We start from the raw sequence: 21,339 nt of genomic DNA, 5'->3' as shown, positions 1-21,339 counted from the left end.
AAAAGATTGAAAGAAATATTGAAAGAAAGATTGAAAGATTGAAAGAAAGAATGAATGAAAGATTGAAAGAAAGATTGAAAGAAAGATTGAGAGATTGAAGGAAAGAATGAAAGAAAGATTGAAAGAAAAATTGAAAGAAAGATTGAAAGAAAGATTGAAAGACTGAAGGAAAGAATGAAAGAAAGATGGAAAGAAAGATGGAAAGAAAGATTGACAGAAAGAAAGATTGAAAGAAATATTGAAAGAAAGATTGAAAGATTGAAAGAAAGAATGAAAGAAAGATTGAAAGATTGAAAGATTGAAAGAAAGAATGAAAGAAAGACTGAAAGATTGAAAGAAAAATTGAAAGAAAGATTGAAAGATTGATAGATTGAAAGAAAGATTGAAAGTTTGAAAGACAGATTGAAAGACTGAAAGAAAGATTGCAAGAAAGATTGAAAAAACAAAGATTTAAAGATAGAATAAAAGAAAGATTGAAAGAAAGATTGAAAAAAAAAGAAAGATTGAAAGATTGAAAGAAATATTGAAAGACAGAAAGATTTAAAGAAACAATTAAAGAAAGATTGAAAGATTAAAATAAAGAATGAAAGAAAGATTGAAAGAAAGATTGAAAGAAAGATTGAAAGAAAGATTGAAAGAAAGATTGAATGAAAGATTGAAAGAAAGAATGAAACAAAGATTGAAATAAAGAATGAAAGAAAGATTGAAAGAAAGATAGAAGGAAAGATTGAAAGATTGAATGATTGAAAGAAAGACTGAAAGAAAGAATCACGGACAGAAAGATTGAAAGAAAGAATGAAAGAAAGATTGAAAAAAAGCTTGAAAGTCTGAAAGAAAGAATGAAAGAAAGATTGAAAGATTAAACAATTGAAAGAATGATTGCAAGAATGATTGAAAAAAGAAAGATTGAAAGAAAGAATGAAAGACTGAAGGAAAGAATGAAAGAAAGATGGACAGAAAGATTGAAAGAAACAATGAAAGAAAGATTGAAAGATTAAAAGAAAGAATGAAAGAAAGATTGAAAAATTGAAAGATTGAAAGAAAGACTAAAAGAAAGAAAGAATGATTGAAAGAAAGATTGAAAGAAAGATTGAAAGAAAGAATGAAAGAAAGATTGAAAGAAACAATGAAAGAAAGATTGAAAGATTAAAAGAAAGAATGAAAGAAAGATTGAAAAATTGAAAGATTGAAAGAAAGACTAAACGAAAGAAAGAACGATTGAAAGAAAGAATGAAAGAAAGATTGAAAAAAAGATTAAAAGACTGAAGGAAAGAATGAAAGAAAGATTGAAAGATTAAACAATTGAAAGAAAGATTGCAAGAAAGAATGAAAGAAAGATTGAAAGATTGAAAGAAAGAATGAAAGAAAGATTGAAAGATTGAAATATTGAAAGAAAGAATGAAAAAAGATTGAAAGACTGAAAGAAAGAATGAAAGAAAGATTGAAAGATTAAACAATTGAAAGAAAGTTTGCAAGAAAGTTTGAAAAAAGAAAGATTGAAAGAAATAATGAAAGAAAGATTGAAAGATAGATGGATAGAAAGATTGAAAGAAAGAAAGATTGAAAGAATAACAAAAGAAAGATTGAAAGATTGGAAGAAATATTGAAAGATAGAAAAATTGAAAGTAAGAAAGATTGAAAGATTGAAAGAAAGAATGAAAGAAAGATTGAAAGAAAGATTGAAAGATTGAAAGAAAGATTGAAAGAAAGAATGAAAGAAAGATTGAAAGATTGAAAGATTGAAATAAAGAATGAAAGAAAGATTGAATGATTGAAAGATTGAAATAAAGAATGAAAGTTTGAAAGAAAGATTGAAAGAAAGATTTAAAAAAAGAAAGATTGAAAGTAAGAAAGATTGAAAGACATATTGAAAGAAAGGTTGAAGGATTGAAAGAAAGATTGAAAGAAAGAATGAAAGAAAGATTGAAAGAAAGATTGAAAGAAAGACTGAAAGACTGAAGGAAAGAATGAAAGAAAGATTGAAAGAAAGATTGAAAGAAAGAAAGATTGAAAGATTGAATGATTGAAAGATTGAATGATTGAAAGATTGAAAGAAAGATTGAAAGAAAGATTGAACGACTGAAAGATTGAAAGAAAGATTGAAAGTTTGAAAGAAGGATTGAAAGACTGAAGATTGAAAGATTGAAAGAAAGATTGAAAGAAAGATTGAACGACTGAAAGATTGAAAGAAAGATTGAAAGTTTGAAAGAAAGATTGAAAGACTGAAAGAAATAATGAAAGAAAGATTGAAAGAAAGATGGAAAGAAAGATTGAAAGTTTGAAAGAAAGATTGAAAGATTGAAAGAAAGAATGAAAGAAAGATTGAAAGAAAGATGGAAAGAAAGATTGAAAGAAAGAAAGATTGAAAGAAATAACAAAAGAAAGATTGAAAGAAATAATGAAAGAAAGATTGAACGATTGGAAGAAATATTGAAAGATAGAAAAATTGAAAGATTGAAAGATTGAAAGAAAGAATGAAAGAAAGATTGAAAGAAAGATTGAAAGAAAGATTGAAAGAAAGATTGAAAGACTGAAGGAAAGAATGAAAGAAAGATTGAAAGAAAGATTGAAAGAAAGAATGATTGAAAGAAAGACTGAAAGATAGATTGAAAGATTGAAGATTGAAAGATTCAAAGAAAGACAAAAAGAAAGAAAGAATGATTGAAAGAAAGATTGAAAGAAAGAATGAAAGAAAGAATGAAAGAAAGATTGAAAGAAACAATGAAAGAAAGATTGAAAGATTAAAAGAAAGAATGAAAGAAAGATTGAAAAATTGAAAGATTGAAAGAAAGACTAAACGAAAGAAAGAACGATTGAAAGAAAGAATGAAAGAAAGATTGAAAAAAAGATTAAAAGACTGAAGGAAAGAATGAAAGAAAGATTGAAAGATTAAACAATTGAAAGAAAGATTGCAAGAAAGAATGAAAGAAAGATTGAAAGATTGAAAGAAAGAATGAAAGAAAGATTGAAAGATTGAAATATTGAAAGAAAGAATGAAAAAAGATTGAAAGACTGAAAGAAAGAATGAAAGAAAGATTGAAAGATTAAACAATTGAAAGAAAGTTTGCAAGAAAGTTTGAAAAAAGAAAGATTGAAAGAAATAATGAAAGAAAGATTGAAAGATAGATGGATAGAAAGATTGAAAGAAAGAAAGATTGAAAGAATAACAAAAGAAAGATTGAAAGATTGGAAGAAATATTGAAAGATAGAAAAATTGAAAGTAAGAAAGATTGAAAGAAAGAATTAAAGAAAGATTGAAAGATTGAAAGAAAGAATGAAAGAAAGATTGAAATATTGAAAGAAAGAATGAAAGAAAGATTGAAAGATTGAAAGAAAGATTGAAAGAAAGATTGAACGATTGAAAGATTGAAATAAAGATTGAAAGTTTGAAAGAAAGATTGAAAGAAAGATTGAAAGAAAGAATGAAAGAAAGATTGAAAGATTGAAAGATTGAAATAAAGAATGAAAGAAAGATTGAATGATTGAAAGATTGAAATAAAGAATGAAAGTTTGAAAGAAAGATTGAAAGAAAGATTTAAAAAAAGAAATATTGAAAGTAAGAAAGATTGAAAGACATATTGAAAGAAAGGTTGAAAGATTGAAAGAAAGATTGAAAGAAAGAATGAAAGAAAGATTGAAAGAAAGATTGAAAGAAAGATTGAAAGACTGAAGGAAAGAATGAAAGAAAGATTGAAAGAAAGATTGAAAGAAAGAAAGATTGAAAGATTGAATGATTGAAAGATTGAATGATTGAAAGATTGAAAGAAAGATTGAAAGAAAGATTGAACGACTGAAAGATTGAAAGAAAGATTGAAAGTTTGAAAGAAAGATTGAAAGACTGAAGATTGAAAGATTGAAAGAAAGATTGAAAGAAAGATTGAACGACTGAAAGATTGAAAGAAAGATTGAAAGTTTGAAAGAAAGATTGAAAGACTGAAAGAAATAATGAAAGAAAGATTGAAAGAAAGATGGAAAGAAAGATTGAAAGTTTGAAAGAAAGATTGAAAGATTGAAAGAAAGAATGAAAGAAAGATTGAAAGAAAGATGGAAAGAAAGAATGAAAGAAAGATTGAAAGAAAGATGGAAAGAAAGATTGACAGAAAGAAAGATTGAAAGAAATAACAAAAGAAAGATTGAAAGAAATAATGAAAGAAAGATTGAACGATTGGAAGAAATATTGAAAGATAGAAAAATTGAAAGATTGAAAGATTGAAAGAAAGAATGAAAGAAAGATTGAAAGAAAGATTGAAAGAAAGATTGAAAGAAAGATTGAAAGACTGAAGGAAAGAATGAAAGAAAGATTGAAAGAAAGATTGAAAGAAAGAAAGATTGAATAAAAGATTGAAAGATTGAATGATTGAAAGAAAGACTGAAAGATAGATTGAAAGATTGAAGATTGAAAGATTGAAAGAAAGATTGAAAGAAAGATTGAACGACTGAAAGATTGAAAGAAAGATTGAAAGTTTGAAACAAATTTTGAAAGACTGAAAGAAAGAATGAAAGAAAGATTGAAAGAAAGATTGAAAAAAGAAAGATTGAAAGAAAATTTGAAAGAAAGATTGAAAGAAGGAATGAAAGAAAGATTGAATGAAATATTGAAAGACAGAAAGATTGAAAGAAACAATGAAAGAAAGATTGAAAGATTAAAAGAAAGAATAAAAGAAAGATTGAAAAATTGAAAGATTGAAAGAAAGATTGAAAAAAAGATTGAAAGACTGGAAGAAAGAATGAAAGAAAGATTGAAAGATTCAACAATTGAAAGAATGATTGCAAGAAAGATTGAAAAAAGAAAGATTGAAAGAAAGTTTGAAAGAACGATTGAAGAAGGAATGAAAGAAAGATTGAATGAAAAATTGAAAGACAGAAAGATTGAAAGAAAGAATGAAAGAAAGATTGAAAGATTGAAAGAAAGATTGAAAGATTAACAGAAAGAATGAAAGAAAGATTGAAAAATTGAAAGATTGAAAGAAAGATTGAAAAAAAGATTGAAAGACTGGAAGAAAGAATGAAAGAAAGATTGAAAGATTCAACAATTGAAAGAAAGATTGCAAGAAAGATTTAAAAAAGAAAGATTGAAAGAAAGAATGAAAGAATGAAAGAAAGATTGAAAGATTGAAAGAAAGAAAGATTGAAAGATTGAATGGTTGAAAGAAAGACTGAAAGAAAGATTGACAGACTGAAAGACTGAAAGAGAGAATGAAAGAAAGATTGAAAGATTCAAAAATTGAAAGAAAGATTGCAAGAAAGATTGAAAAAAGAAAGATTGAAAGAAAGAATGAAAGAAATATTGAAAGAAAGAAAGATTGAAAGAAATAACAAAAGAAAGATTGAAAGAAAGAATGAAAGAAAGATTGAAAGATAGATGGAAAGAAAGATTGAAAGAAATAAAGATAGAAAAATTGAAAGTAAGAAAGAATGAAAGAAAGATTGAAAGATTGAAATATTGAAAGAAAGAATGAAAGAAAGATTGAAAGATGAAAGAAAGATTGAAAGAAAGATTGAAAGATTGAAAGATTGAAATAAAGATTGAAAGTTTGAAAGAAAGATTGAAAGAAAGATTTAAAGAAAGAAAGATTGAAAGTAAGAAAGATTGAAAGAAAGATTGAAAGAAAGATTGAAAGACTGATGGAAAGAATGAAATAAAGATTGAAAGAAAGATTGAAAGAAAGAAATATTGAAGGAAAGATTGAAAGATTGAATGATTGAAAGAAAGACTGAAAGAAAGATTGACGGACAGAAAGATTGAAAGAAAGAATGAAAGAAAGATTGAAAGAAAGAATGAAAGAAAGATTGAAAGATTAAACAATTGAAAGAAAGATTGCAAGAAAGATTGAAAAAAGAAAGATTGAAAGAAAGAATAAAAGAAAGATTGAAAGAAAGATGGAAAGAAAGAAAGATTGAAAGAAATAACAAAAGAAAGATTGAAAGAAAGAATGAAAGAAAGATTGAACGATTGGAAACAATATTGAAAGAAAGAAAGATTGAAAGTAAGATAGATTGAAAGAAAGAATGAAAGAAAGATTGAAAGATTGAAAGAAAGAATGAAAGAAAGATTGAAAGATTGAAAGAAAGATTGAAAGATTGAAAGATTGAAATAAAGATTGAAAGTTTGAAAGAAAGATTGAAAGAAAGATTTAAAGAAAGATTGAAAGACTGAAAGAAAGAATGAAAGGCAGATTGAAAGAAAGATTGAAAGTAAGAAGGATTGAAAGAAAGAATGAAAGAAAGATTGAAAGATTGCAAGAAAGAATGAAAGAAAGATTGAAAGATTGAAATATTGAAAGAAAGAATGAAAGAAAGATTGAAAGATTGAAAGAAAGAATGAAAGAAAGATTGAAAGAAAGATTGAAAGATTGAAAGATTGAAATAAAGATTGAAAGTTTGAAAGAAAGATTGAAAGAAAGACTGAAAGAAAGATTGAAAGATTGAAAGAAAGATTGAAAGAAAGATTGAAAGATTGAAATATTGAAAGAAAGAATGAAAGAAAGATTGAAAGATTGAAAGAAAGATTGAAAGAAAGATTGAAAGAATGAAAGAATGAAAGATTGAAATAATGATTGAAAGTTTGAAAGAAAGATTTAAAGAAAGATTTAAACAAAGAAAGATTGAAAGTAAGAAAGATTGAAAGAAATATTGAACGAAAGAATGAAAGAAAGGATGAAAGAAAGATTGAAAGAAAGATTGAAAAAAAGAAAGATTGAAAGAAAGATTGAACGACTGAAGGATAGAATGAAAGAAAGATTGAAAGAAAGATTGAAAGAATGAAATATTGAAGGAAAGATTGAAAGATTGAATGATTGAAAGAAAGACTGAAAGAAAGATTGACAGACAGAAAGATTGAAAGAAAGAATGAAAGAAAGATTGAAAGAAAGAATAAAAGAAATATTGAAAGATTAAACAATTGAAAGAAAGATTGCAAGAAAGATTGAAAAAAGAAAGATTGAAAGAAAGAATAAAAGAAAGATTGAAAGAAAGATGGAAAGAAAGAAAGATTGAAAGAAATAACAAAAGAAAGATTGAAAGAAAGAATGAAAGAAAGATTGAACGATTGGAAGAAATATTGAAAGAAAGAAAGATTGAAAGTAAGATAGATTGAAAGTAAGAATGAAAGAAAGATTGAAAGATTTAAAGAAAGAATGAAAGAAAGATTGAAAGATTGAAATATTGAAAGAAAGAATGAAAGAAAGATTGAAAGATTGAAAGAAAGATTGAAAGATTGAAAGATTGAAATAAAGATTGAAAGTTTGAAAGAATGATTGAAAGAGAGATTTAAAGAAAGATTTAAAGAAAGATTGAAAGACTGAAAGAAAGAATGAAAGGCAGATTGAAAGAAAGATTGAAAGTCAGAAAGATTGAAAGAAAGAATGAAAGAAAGATTGAAAGATTGCAAGAAAGAATGAAAGAAATATTGAAAGATTGAAATATTGAAAGAAAGAATGAAAGAAAGATTGAAAGTAAGAAAGAAAGATTGAAAGATTGAAATAAAGATTGAAAGATTGAAAGAAAGATTGAAAGAAAGAATGAAACAAAGATTGAAATAAAGAATGAAAGAAAGATTGAAAGAAAGATTGAAAGAAAGAAAGATTGAAAGATTGAATGATTGAAAGAAAGACTGAAAGAAAGAATGACGGACAGAAAGATTGAAAGAAAGAATGAAAGAAAGATTGAAAAAAAGATTGAAAGACTGAAAGAAAGAATGAAAGAAACATTGAAAGATTAAACAATTGAAAGAAAGATTGCAAGAAAGATGGAAAGAATGAAAGATTGAAATAATGATTGAAAGTTTGAAAGAATGATTGAAAGAAAGATTTAAACAAAGAAAGATTACATTTACATTTACATTTAGTCATTTAGCAGACGCTTTTATCCAAAGCGACTTACAAGGGAGAATAACATTCAGCTACATTGCGACAGAGATTAGTGTAACAACAACATTGGTGTAACAATAAATACTGCAAGGTGGTGCTCAGTAATTGTAGATTAGGACAGGAGGTACTCACTGAAGAGCTGGGTCTTCAGGTGCTTCTTAAAGACAGAGAGGGAGGTCCCCGCTCTGGTCATTTTTGGCAGCTCGTTCCACCAACGTGGAACTACAAATGAGAATAGCCTGGATTGCCGTGGCTGTATGGCCGGCAGAGCCAGGCGACACTCATTAGACGAGGGCAGCATCCGGGGGGCAACATGTGCTCTAACAAGAGCATTTAAGTAGGCGGGAGCATTCCCAACAATCACTCTGTAGGCCAGCATAAGAGACTTGAACTTGATGCGGGCGGCTACAGGTAACCAGTGGAGCTCGATGAGCAGCGGAGTGACATGTGCCCTCTTTGGCGAAGCGGCAGGACCGGGAGACGGCGGCAACATGGTCCCAGAATGTCAGTTGGTCATCAATAATGACACCAAGATTCCTTGCAGCCTTGGTAGGAACAAGAGATAGAGAGTCGATTTTAATATCAATGTTGTGATAAATACCTTGTTTGGCCGGGAAGACCAGCAGTTCCGTTTTCGCCAGATTTAGTTGAAGATGATAATCCTTCATCCATGTGGATATGTCAGCGAGACAATCCGAGATCCGCGTAGAGACAGTAGGGTCGTCGGGCGGGAAGGACAGATAGAGTTGAGTATCATCCGCATAGCAGTGATATGAAAAGCCTTGTGAGCGGATGATCGGGCCCAGTGAGGTGGTGTATATGGCAAAGAGGAGGGGTCCTAGCACCGAGCCTTGGGGCACCCCTGTGGTGAGGTTGTGAGGCACAGACAGCTGGCCTCGCCATGTCACACTGAACGAGCGCCCAGTAAGGTAAGATTCGAACCAGGAAAGTGCACTGCCCGTTATGCCCATGCTTGAGAGTATGGACAGGAGTATGCAATGATTGACAGTGTCAAAAGCAGCTGATAAGTCTAGCAGAATGAGGACCGAGGATTTGGCAGCAGCTCTAGCAGTTTTTAAGGCCTCTGTCACAGACAACAGGGCTGTTTAAGTGGAGTGACCACTTTTGAAGCCAGATTGAAGTGTATCAAGAAGGTTGTTCCTTGACAGGTACTCTGTGACCTGTCTAGAGACCGCCCTCTCTAAGGTTTTGGAAAGGAATGGGAGGAGAGAGACCGGCCGATAGTTTCCTATTTGATTGGGATCGAGTGAGGGTTTTTTGAGCAGTGGTGCGACCCGAGCCGCTTTGAAAGCGGAAGGGAAAGTGCCGGAAGTTAGGGAAGAATTTATCACATGTGTGATTGCCGGGGTGATAGTCGGTGATATGGCTTGAAGGAGGTTGGATGGAATCGGATCTAGCGGACAGGTAGTAGGACGGCTACATGTTAGTAGTTTAGATACCTCACTTTCAGCGAGGGGGGCGAAACCAGGGAACGATGAGCCTAGGGCTGGAGAAGACAGGTTGTGAGTAAGTTGTTTAGTGAATTGGCTGCTGATGGCTGCCACTTTGTTAGTAAAAAAGGAGGCAAGGCAGTCAGCAGTGAGGTTAGTAGCTGGGGGAGGTGGTGGAGGGTAAAGCAGAGACTTGAAGGTGGTGAATAACGTACGTGTGTCTGTGGCACCGTTGATCCTATCGTTGAAGAAGGCCTTCTTGGCAGCAGTGATGCCGGAAGAGAAGGAGGACAGCAGTGTCTGGTAGCTAGCAAGATCCTCAGTTGTTTTGTATTTGTGCCATTTCCTCTCGGCTGCTCTGAGGTCAGTGCGCGTTGTCCGGAGGGTGTCAGTCAGCCAAGGGTGCGACTGGGTTGAACGAGCAGGTCTGGTGGATAGTGGACACAGGATATCCAGACATGAGCTCAAGGTGGAGCAGAGGGAGTCAGTGGCATCATTAACCTGCAGAGAGGAGAAAGTGCCATGGGGTGGAAGAGAAGAGGAGAGCACAGAGGAGAAGTGGGTGGGAGACAAGTTGCGGAGATTGCTGCGGATAGTAACCATGGGTGGGGAGGTGGGGGGTTGTTTTGGTAGCTGGACATTGAAGTGGATGAAGAAGTGGTCAGAGAGATGAAGAGGAGTGACCCATAGGTTGTCGGTGGTACAGCTCCGAGCAAGAATGAGATCAAGCTCTTTGCCAGCCTTGTGAGTCGGTGGAGTCGGGATCTGTCTTAGGTCGAACGAGCGAACCAAAGACAGGAAGTCAGCCGAGCTCGCACTGTCCAAGTGAATGTTCATGTCTCCGAGGACGAGCATGGGACACTCGTGCTCAGGGATTGATGACAGCAGGGTGTCAAGCTCATGTAGGAAGTCACCTAGTTGTCCTGGTGGACGGTAGATGACGACCACATAGGCTTTCACCGGAGCAGTCACCAAGACGGCGTGATATTCAAAGGAGGCAAAGTTGTTTAAAGGCAGCAGTGGATTTAATTTCCATGTGTTGGAAATTAGCAGGCCAGTCCCACCACCACGGCCAGATGGTCTGGATGTGTGGGAGAATGAGTAGTTAGTGGAGAGTGCAGCCGGGGTTGCGCTATCTTCCGGTTTAATCCATGTCTCAGTGAGAGCAAGGAGCTCTAAGGAGAGTTGGTTGGCATGACCAGAAATGAAGTCTGCCTTGTTAACTGCAGATCGACAATTCCACAAGCCAACAGAGAAGGAGGTCTTTGCAGAAGATGTTTGCTGCAGGGACCTGAGGTTACCCGGATTGCATCGGCGTATGGTATAACGACGCTTTCTGGGTGACCTTGAAGTTGTAGGGATGCGGTAGTAGCACACTTTGTATGGAGTGAGAGAAAGAAGGCAGGTTTGCCTTGTTCGGTGTCCTTGCTTCGGTTGACGTGCAGAGGTAGACGTGCGTCTTTACACAGAGCGTCTTCACACGAGAGCGACTACAAATGGGCCAACGCTTGAAGGGCAGGACCATAAATAGGTGATAGAATACAGCTGCTCGTGTGATTAGGGTTGCACCTGGCTAAGAGCACGCCCACATTGGAGAGGACTTACCTGAATAGGGGGTGTGTCTGGAACACAAGCTTGTTGGCAGATCAGCAAATAGCAGTGAAATGTACAGAGTCAATCCAGTAGTCCAAGTTGCAATACTACAATACGAGCAGTGATACACTACACAGCAACCTCAGCACTAGAGCTCGACTCAGAGTTAGCTCGACTCAGATTGAAAGTAAGAAAGATTGAAAGAAATATTGAACGAAAGATTGAAAGAAAGGATGAAAGAAAGATTGAAAGAAAGATTTAAACAAAGAAAGATTGAAAGTAAGAAAGATTGAAAGAAATATTGAACGAAAGATTGAAAGAAAGGATGAAAGAAAGATTGAAAGAAAGATTGAAAAAAAGAAAGATTGAAAGAAAGATTGAACGACTGAAGAAAAGAATGAAAGAACGATTGAAAGAAAGATTGAAAGAAAGAAATATTGAAGGAAAGATTGAAAGATTGAATGATTGAAAGAAAGACTGAAAGAAAGATTGACCGACAGAAAGATTGAAAGAAAGATTGAAAGAAAGAATGAAAGAAAGATTGAAAGATTAAACAATTGAAAGAAAGATTGCAAGAAAGATTGAAAAAATAAAGATTGAAAGAAAGAATAAAAGAAAGATTGAAAGAAAGATGGAAAGAAAGAAAGATTGAAAGAAATAACAAAAGAAAGATTGAAAGAAAGAATGAAAGAAAGATTGAAAGACTGAAAGAAAGAATGAAAGGCAGATTGAAAGAACGATTGAAAGTAAGAAAAATTGAAAGAAAGAATGAAAGAAAGATTGAAAGATTGCAAGAAAGAATGAAAGAAATATTGAAAGATTGAAATATTGAAAGAAAGAATGAAAGAAAGATTGAAAGATTGAAAGAAAGATTGAAAGTAAGAAAGATTGAAAGATTGAAAAAAAGAATAAAAGAAAGATTGAAAGATTGAAAAAAAGATTGAAAGAAATAATGAAAGAAAGATTGAAAGAAATAATGAAAGAAAGATTGAAAGAAATAATGAAAGAAGGAATGAAAGAATGAAAGAAAGATTGAAAGAAATATTGAAAGTAAGAAAGATTGAAAAAAAGAATGAAAGAAAGATTGAAAGAAAGATTGAAAAAAAGAAAGATTTAAAGAAATATTGAAAGAAAAATTTTAACAAAGATTGAAAGACTGAAAGAAAGATTGAAAGAAAGAATGAAAGAATGAAAGAATGAAAGAAAGATTGTAAGAAAGATTGAAAGAAAGAAAGATTGAAAGTCATATAAATTGAAAGAAAGAATGAAAGAAAGATCGAACGATTGAAAGAAAGATTGAAAGAAAGAAAGATTGAAAGAAAGAATGAAAGACAGATTGAAAGAAAGAATGAAAGAATGAAAAAAAGATTTAAAGATTGAAAGAAATATTGAAAGAAAGAAAGATTGAAAGTAATAAAAATTTAAAGAAAGAATGAAAGAAAGATTGAAAGTAAGAAAGATTGAAAGAAAGATTGAAAGAAAGATTGATAGAAAGATTGAAAGATTGAAAGATTGAAAGAAAGATTAAAAAAAAGAATAAAAGTAAGATTGAAAGAATGAAAGAAAGATTGAAATAAATAATGAAAGAAAGATTGAAAGAAGGAATGAAAGAATGAAAGAAAGATTGAAAGATTGAAAGAAATATTGAAAGAAAGAACGATTGAAAGATTGAAAGAAAGAATGAAAGATTGAAAGAAAGATTGAAAGATTGAAAGAAAGATTGAAAAAATGAAAGATTGAAAGAAAGAATAAAAGAAAGATTGAAAGAACGATTGAAAGATTGAAAGAAAGAATGAAAGATTGAAAGAAACATTGAAAGAAAGATTGAAAGATTGAAAGAAAGAATGAAAGAGAGATTGAAAGATTGAATGAAAGATTGAAAGATCGATTGAAAGATTGAAAGATTGAAAGAAAGATTGAAAGAAAGATTTAAAGAAAGAAAGTTTGAAAGAAATATTGAAAGAAAGATTGAAAGATTGAAAGATTGAAAGAAAGAATGAAAAATTGAAAGAAAGAATGAAAGAACGATTGAAAGAAAGATTGAAAGATTGAAAGAAATATTGAAAGAAAGAGAGAATGAAAGATTGAAAGATTGAAAGAAAGATTGAAAGTAATAAAGATTGAAAGAAAGAATGAAAGAAAAATTGAAAGATTGAAAGATTGAAAGAAAGATTGAAAGAAAGATTTAAAGAAAGATAGAAAGACTGAAAGAAAGAATGAATAAAAGAATTAAAGAAAGATTGAAAGATTTATAGATTGAAAGAAAGAATGAAAGAAAGATTGAAAGATCTAAAGAACGATTGAAAGAAAGATTGAAAGATTGAAAGATTGAAATAAAGATTGAAAGTTTGAAAGAAAGATTGAAAGAAAGATTTAAAGAAAGAAAGATTGAAAGAAATATTGAAAGAAAGATTAAAAGAAATAACAAAAGAAAGATTGAAAGAAAGAATGAAAGAAAGATTGAACGATTGGAAGAAATATTGAAAGAAAGATAGATTGAAAGTAAGATAGATTGAAAGAAAGAATGAAAGAAAGAATGAAAGATTAAAAGAAAGAATGAAAGAAAGATTGAAAGATTGAAATATTGAAAGAAAGAATGAAAGAAAGATTGAAAGATTGAAAGAAAGATTGAAAGAAAGATTTAAAGAAAGATTGAAAGACTGAAAGAAACAAAGATTGAAATAAAGAATGAAAGAAATATTGAAAGAAAGATTGAAAGAAAGACAGATTGAATGATTGAATGATTGAAAGAAAGACTGAAAGAAAGAATGACGGACAGAAAGATTGAAAGAAAGAATGAAAGAAAGATTGAGAAAAAGATTGAATGACTGAAAGAAAGAATGAAAGAAACATTGAAAGATTAAACAATTGAAAGAAAGATTGCAAGAAAAATGGAAAGAATGAAAGATTGAAATAATGATTGAAAGTTTGAAAGAAAGATTGAAAGAAAGATTTAAAGAAAGAAAGATTGAAAGAAATATTGAAAGAAAGATTGAAAGAAATAACAAAAGAAAGATTGAAAGAAAGAATGAAAGAAAGATTGAACGATTGGAAGAAATATTGAAAGAAAGATAGATTGAAAGTAAGATAGATTGAAAGAAAGAATGAAAGAAAGATTGAAAGATTTAAAGAAAGAATGAAAGAAAGATTGAAAGATTGAAATATTGAAAGAAAGAATGAAAGAAAGATTGAAAGATTGAAAGAAAGATTGAAAGAAAGATTTAAAGAAAGATTGAAAGACTGAAAGAAACAAAGATTGAATTAAAGAATGAAAGAAAGATTGAAAGAAAGATTGAAAGTAAGAAAGATTGAATGATTGAATGATTGAAAGAAAGACTGAAAGAAAGAATGACGGACAGAAAGATTGAAAGAAAGAATGAAAGAAAGATTGAAAAAAAGATTGAAAGACTGAAAGAAAGAATGAAAGAAAGAATGAAAGAAAGATTGAAAGAAAGTTGGAAAGAAAGATTGAAAGAAAGAAAGATTGAAAGAAATAATGAAAGAAAGATTGAACGATTGGAAGAAATATTGAAAGATAGAAAAATTGAAAGTAAGAAAGAATGAAAGCAAGATTGAAATATTGAAAGAAAGAATGAAAGAAAGATTGAAAGATAGATTGAAAAAAAGATTGAAAGACTGAAAGAAAGAATGAAAGAAAGATTGAAAGATAGATGAAAAAAAGATTTATAGAAAGAAAGATTGAAAGAAATAACAAAAGAAAGATTGAAAGATTGGAAGAAATATTGAAAGATAGAAAAATTGAAAGTAAGAAAGATTGAAAGAAAGAATGAAAGAAAGATTGAAACAAAGATTGAAATAAAGAATGAAAGAAAGACTGAAAGAAAGAATGACGGACAGAAAGATTGAAAGAAAGAATGAAAGAAAGATTGAAAGATTCTAATATTGAAAGATAGAATGAGAGAAAGATTGAAAGATTGAAAGAAAGATTGAAAGAAAGATTGAAAGTTTGAAAGATTGAAAGAAAGATTGAATGTTTGAAAGAAAGATTGAAAGAAAGATTTAAAGAAAGAAAGATTGAAAGAAATTTTGAAAGAAAGATTGAAAGATTGAAAGAAATATTGAAAGATAGAAAAATTGAAAGTAAGAAAGATTGAAAGAAAGAATGAAAGAAAGATTGAAAGATTGAAAGAAAGAATGAAAGAAAGATTGAAAGATTCTAATATTGAAAGATAGAATGAGAGAAAGATTGAAAGATTGAAAGAAAGATTGAAAGAAAGATTGAAAGATTGAAAGATTGAAAGAAAGATTGAATGTTTGAAAGAAAGATTGAAAGAAAGATTTAAAGAAAGAAAGATTGAAAGAAATTTTGAAAGAAAGATTGAAAGATTGAAAGAAAGATTGAAAGATTGAAAGATTGAAATAATGATTGAAAGTTTGAAAGAAAGATTTAAAGAAAGAAAGATTGAAAGTAAGAAAGATTGAAAGAAATATTGAAAGAAAGATTGAAAGATTGAAAGAAAGATTGAAAGAAAGAATGAAAGAAAGATTGAAAGAAAGATTGAAAAAAAGAAAGATTGAAAGAAAGATTGAAAGACTGAAGGAAAGAATGAAAGAAAGATTGAAAGAAAGATTGAAAGAAAGATTGAAAGAAAGAAAGATTGAAAGAAAGATTGAAAGATTGAAAGATTGAAAGAAAGAATGAAAAAAGAAAGAAAGATTGAAAGAAATATTGAAAGATTGAAAGAAAGAATGAAAGAAAGATTGAAAGATTGAAAGATTGAAAGATTGAAAGAAAGAATGAAAGAAAGAGTGAAAGATTGAAAGAAAAATTGAAAGAAAGTTTGAAAGAAATATTGAAAGACTGAAAGAAAGATTGCAAGAAAGATTGAAAAAAGAAAGAAAGATTGAAAGATTCAATGAAAGAAAGATTGAAAGATTAAAAGAAAGAATGAAAGAAAGATTGAAAAATTGAAAGATTAAAAGAAAGACTTAAAGAAAGAAAGAACGATTGAAAGAAAGATTGAAAGAAAGATTTAAACAAAGATTGAAAGACTGAAAGAAAGATTGAAAGAAAGAATGAAAGAATGAAAGAATGAAAAAAAGATTGAAAGAAAGATTGAAAGAAAGAAAGATTGAAAGTCATATAAATTGAAAGAAAGAATGAAAGAAAGATTGAAAGAAAGATTGAAAGAAAGATTGAAAGAAAGAAAGATTGAAAGTCATTTAAATAGAAAGAAAACATGTAAGAAAGATTGAACGATTGAAAGAAAGATTGAAATAAAGAAAGATTGAAAGAAAGGATGAAAGACAGATTGAAAGAAAGAACGAAAGAAAGATTGAAAGTAAGAATGAAAGAATGAAAAAAAGATTTAAAGATTGAAAGAAATATTGAAAGAAAGAAAGATTGAAAGTAAGAAAGATTGAAAGAAAGATTGAAAGAAAGATTGATAGAAAGATTGAAAGATTGAAAGATTGAAAGAAAGATTGAAAAAAAGAATAAAAGAAAGATTGAAAGATTGAAAGAAAGATTGAAATAAATAATGAAAGAAAGATTAAAGAAAGGAATGAAAGAATGAAAGAAAGATTGAAAGATTGTAAGAAATATTGAAAGAAAGAAAGATTGAAAGTAAGAAAGATTGAAAGATTAAAAAAAAGAATAAAAGAAAGATTGAAAGATTGAAAAAAAGATTGAACTAAATAATGAAAGAAAGATTGAAAGAAATAATGAAAGAAGGAATGAAAGAATGAAAGAAAGATTGAAAGAAATATTGAAAGTAAGAAAGATTGAAAAAAGAATGAAAGAAAGATTGAAAGAAAGATTGAAAAAAAGAAAGATTTAAAGAAATATTGAAAGAAAAATTTAAACAAAGATTGAAAGACTGAAAGAAAGATTGAAAGAAAGAATGAAAGAATGAAAGAAAGATTGAAAGAAAGATTGAAAGAAAGAAAGATTGAAAGTCATATAAATTGAAAGAAAGAATGAAAGAAAGATTGAACGATTGAAAGAAAGATTGAAAGAAAGAAAGATTGAAAGAAAGAATGAAAGACAGATTGAAAGAAAGAATGAAAGAAAGATTGAAAGAAAGAATGAAAGAATGAAAAAAAGATTTAAAGATTGAAAGAAATATTGAAAGAAAGAAAGATTGAAAGTAATAAAAATTTAAAGAAAGAATGAAAGAAAGATTGAAAGTAAGAAAGATTGAAAGAAAGATTGAAAGAAAGATTGATAGAAAGATTGAATGATTGAAAGATTGAAAGAAAGATTGAAAAAAAGAATAAAAGAAAGATTGAAAGATTGAAAAAAGATTGAAAGAAATAATGAAAGAAAGATTGAAAGAAATAATGAAAGAAGGAATGAAAGAATGAAAGAAAGATTGAAAGAAATATTGAAAGTAAGAAAGATTGAAAAAAAGAATGAAAGAAAGATTGAAAGAAAGATTGAAAAAAAGAAAGATTTAAAGAAATATTGAAAGAAAAATGTAAACAAAGATTGAAAGACTGAAAGAAAGATTGAAAGAAAGAATGAAAGAATGAAAGAATGAAAGAAAGATCGAAAGAAAGATTGAAAGAAAGAAAGATTGAAAGTCATATAAATTGAAAGAAAGAATGAAAGAAAGATTGAACGATTGAAAGAAAGATTGAAAGAAAGAAAGATTGAAAGAAAGAATGAAAGATAGATTGAAAGAAAGAATGAAAGAAAGATTGAAAGTAAGAAAGATTGAAAGAAAGATTGAAAGAAAGATTGATAGAAAGATTGAAAGATTGAAAGAAAGAATGAAAGAATGAAAGAATGAAAGAATGAAAGAAAGATTGAAAGAAAGATTGAAAGAAAGAAAGATTGAAAGTCATATAAATTGAAAGAAAGAATGAAAGAAAGATTGAAAGAAAGATTGAAAGAAATAATGAAAGAAAGATTGAAAGAAATAATGGAAGAAGGAATGAAAGAATGAAAGAAAGATTGAAAGAAATACTGAAAGTAAGAATAATTGAAAAAAAGAATGAAAGAAAGATTGAAAGAAAGATGGAAAAAAAGAAAGATTGAAAGAAATATTGAAAGAAAAATTTAAAGAAAGATTGAAAGATTGAAAGATTGAAAGAAAGATTGAAAAAAAGAATAAAAGAAAGATTGAAAGATTGAAAGAAAGATTGAAATAAATAATGAAAGAAAGATTAAAGGAAGGAATGAAAGAATGAAAGAAAGATTGAAAGATTGAAAGAAATATTGAAAGAAAGAAAGATTGAAAGTAAGAAAGATTGAAAGATTGAAAAAAAGATTGAAAGAAATAATGAAAGAAATATTGAAAGAAATAATGAAAGAAGGAATGAAAGAATGAAAGAAAGATTGAAAGAAATATTGAAAGTAAGAAAGATTGAAAAAAAGAATGAAAGAAAGATTGAAAGAAAGATTGAAAGAAAGATTGAAAGAAATATTGAAAGTAAGAAAGATTGAAAAAAAGAATGAAAGAAAGATTGAAAGAAAGATTGAAAGAAGGAATGAAAGAATGAAAGAAAGATTGAAAGAAATATTGAAAGAAAGAACGATTGAAAGATTGAAAGAAAGAATGAAAGATTGAAAGAAAGATTGAAAGATTGAAAGAAAGATTGAAAAAATTAAAGATTGAAAGAAAGAATAAAAGAAAGATTGAAAGAACGATTGAAAGATTGAAAGAAAGAATGAAAGAAAGATTAAAGGAAGGAATGAAAGAATGAAAGAAAGATTGAAAGATTGAAAGAAATATTGAAAGGAAGAAAGATTGAAAGTAAGAAAGATTGAAAGATTAAAAAAAAGAATAAAAGAAAGATTGAAAGATTGAAAAAAAGATTGAACGAAATAATGAAAGAAAGATTGAAAGAAATAATGAAAGAAGGAATAAAAGAATGAAAGAAAGATTGAAAGAAATATTGAAAGTAAGAAAGATTGAAAAAAAGAATGAATAAAAGATTGAAAGAAAGATTGAAAAAAAGAAAGATTTAAAGAAATATTGAAAGAAAAATTTAAACAAAGATTGAAAGACTGAAAGAAAGATTGAAAGAAAGAATGAAACAATGAAAGAATGAAAGAAAGATTGAAAGAAAGATTGAAAGAAAGAAAGATTGAAAGTCATATAAATTGAAAGAAAGAATGAAAGAAAGATTGAAAGATTAAATGATTGAAAGAAAGATTGAAAGAAATAATGAAAGAAAGATTGAAAGAAATAATGGAAGAAGGAATGAAAGAATGAAAGAAAGATTGAAAGAAATACTGAAAGTAAGAAAGATTGAAAAAAAGAATGAAAGAAAGATTGAAAGAAAGATGGAAAAAAAGAAAGATTGAAAGAAATATTGAAAGAAAAATTTAAAGAAAGATTGAAAGATTGAAAGATTGAAAGAAAGATTGAAAAAAATAATAAAAGAAAGATTGAAAGATTGAAAGAAAGATTGGAATAAATAATGAAAGAAAGATTAAAGGAAGGAATGAAAGAATGAAAGAAAGATTGAAAGATTGAAAGAAATATTGAAAGAAAGAAAGATTGAAAGTAAGAAAGATTGAAAGATTGAAAAAACGATTGAAAGAAATAATGAAAGAAAGATTGAAAGAAATAATGAAAGAAGGAATGAAAGAATTAAAGAAAGATTGAAAGAAATATTGAAAGTAAGAAAGATTGAAAAAAAGAATGAAAGAAAGATTGAAAGAAAGATTGAAAAAAAGAAAGATTTGAAGAAATATTGAAAGAAAAATTTAAACAAAGATTGAAAGACTGAAAGAAAGATTGAAAGAAAGAATGAAAGAATGAGAGAATGAAAGAAAGATTGAAAGAAAGATTGAAAGAAAGAAAGATTGAAAGTCATATAAATTGAAAGAAAGAATGAAAGAAAGATTGAAAGAAAGAATGAAAGAAAGATTGAAAGAAAGAATGAAAGAATGAAAAAAAGATTTAAAGATTCAAAGAAATATTGAAAGAAAGAAAGATTGAAAGTAATAAAAATTGAAAGAAAGACTGAAAGAAAGATTGAAAGTAAGAAAGATTGAAAGAAAGATTGAAAGAAAGATTGATAGAAAGATTGAAAGATTGAAAGAAAGATTGAAAAAAAGAATAAAAGAAAGATTGAAAGATTGAAAGAAAGATTGAAATAAATAATGAAAGAAAGATTAAAGGAAGGAATGAAAGAATGAAAAGAAAGATTGAAAGATTGAAAGAAATATTGAAAGAAAGAAAGATTGAAAGTAAGAAAGATTGAAAGATTGAAAAAAAGAATAAAAGAAAGATTGAAAGATTGAAAAAAAGATTGAAAGAAATAATGAAAGAAAGATTGAAAGAAATAATGAAAGAAAGATTGAAAGAAATAATGAAAGAAGGAATGAAAGAATGAAAGAAAGATTGAAAGAAATATTGAAAGTAAGAAAGATTGAAAAAAAGAATGAAAGAAAGATTGAAAGAAAGATTGAAAAAAAGAAAGATTTAAAGAAATATTGAAAGAAAAATTTAAACAAAGATTGAAAGACTGAAAGAAAGATTGAAAGAAAGAATGAAAGAATGAAAGAATGAAAGAAAGATTGTAAGAAAGATTGAAAGAAAGAAAGATTGAAAGTCATATAAATTGAAAGAAAGAATGAAAGAAAGATTGAACGATTGAAAGAAAGATTGAAAGAAAGAAAGATTGAAAGAAAGAATGAAAGACAGATTGGAAGAAAGAATGAAAGAAAGATTGAAAGAAAGAATGAAAGAATGAAAAAAAGATTTAAAGATTGAAAGAAATATTGAAAGAAAGAAAGATTGAAAGTAATAAAAATTTAAAGAAAGAATGAAAGAAAGATTGAAAGTAAGAAAGATTGAAAGAAAGATTGAAAGAAAGATTGATAGAAAGATTGAAAGATTGAAAGAAAGATTAAAAAAAAGAATAAAAGAAAGATCGAAAGAATGAAAGAAAGATTGAAATAAATAATGAAAGAAAGATTGAAAGAAGGAATGAAAGAATGAAAGAAAGATTGAAAGATTGAAAGAAATATTGAAAGAAAGATTGATTGAAAGATTGAAAGAAAGAATGAAAGATTGAAAGAAAGATTGAAAGATTGAAAGAAAGATTGAAAAAATGAAAGATTGAAAGAAAGAATAAAAGAAAGATTGAAAGAACGATTGAAAGATTGAAAGAAAGAATGAAAGATTGAAAGAAACATTGAAAGAAAGATTGAAAGATTGAAAGAAAGAATGAAAGAGAGATTGAAAGATTGAATGAATGATTGAAAGATCGATTGAAAGATTGAAAGATTGAAAGAAAGATTGAAAGAAAGATTGAAAGTTTGAAAGAAAGATTTAAAGAAAGATTGAAATATTGAAAGAAATATTGAAAGAGAGAAAGATTAAAAGTAAGAAAGATTGAAAGAAAGAATGAAAGAAAGATTGAATGATTGAAAGATTGAAAGAAAGATTGAAAGAAAGAAAGATTGAAAGAAAGAATGAAAGAATGAAAGAAAGAATGAAAGAAAG

This window comes from Zeus faber (assembly GCF_960531495.2).
Source record: "Zeus faber genome assembly, chromosome: 8".
Taxonomy (NCBI): Eukaryota; Metazoa; Chordata; class Actinopteri; order Zeiformes; family Zeidae; genus Zeus; species Zeus faber.
Note: the sequence above shows the minus strand (reverse complement) of the source record.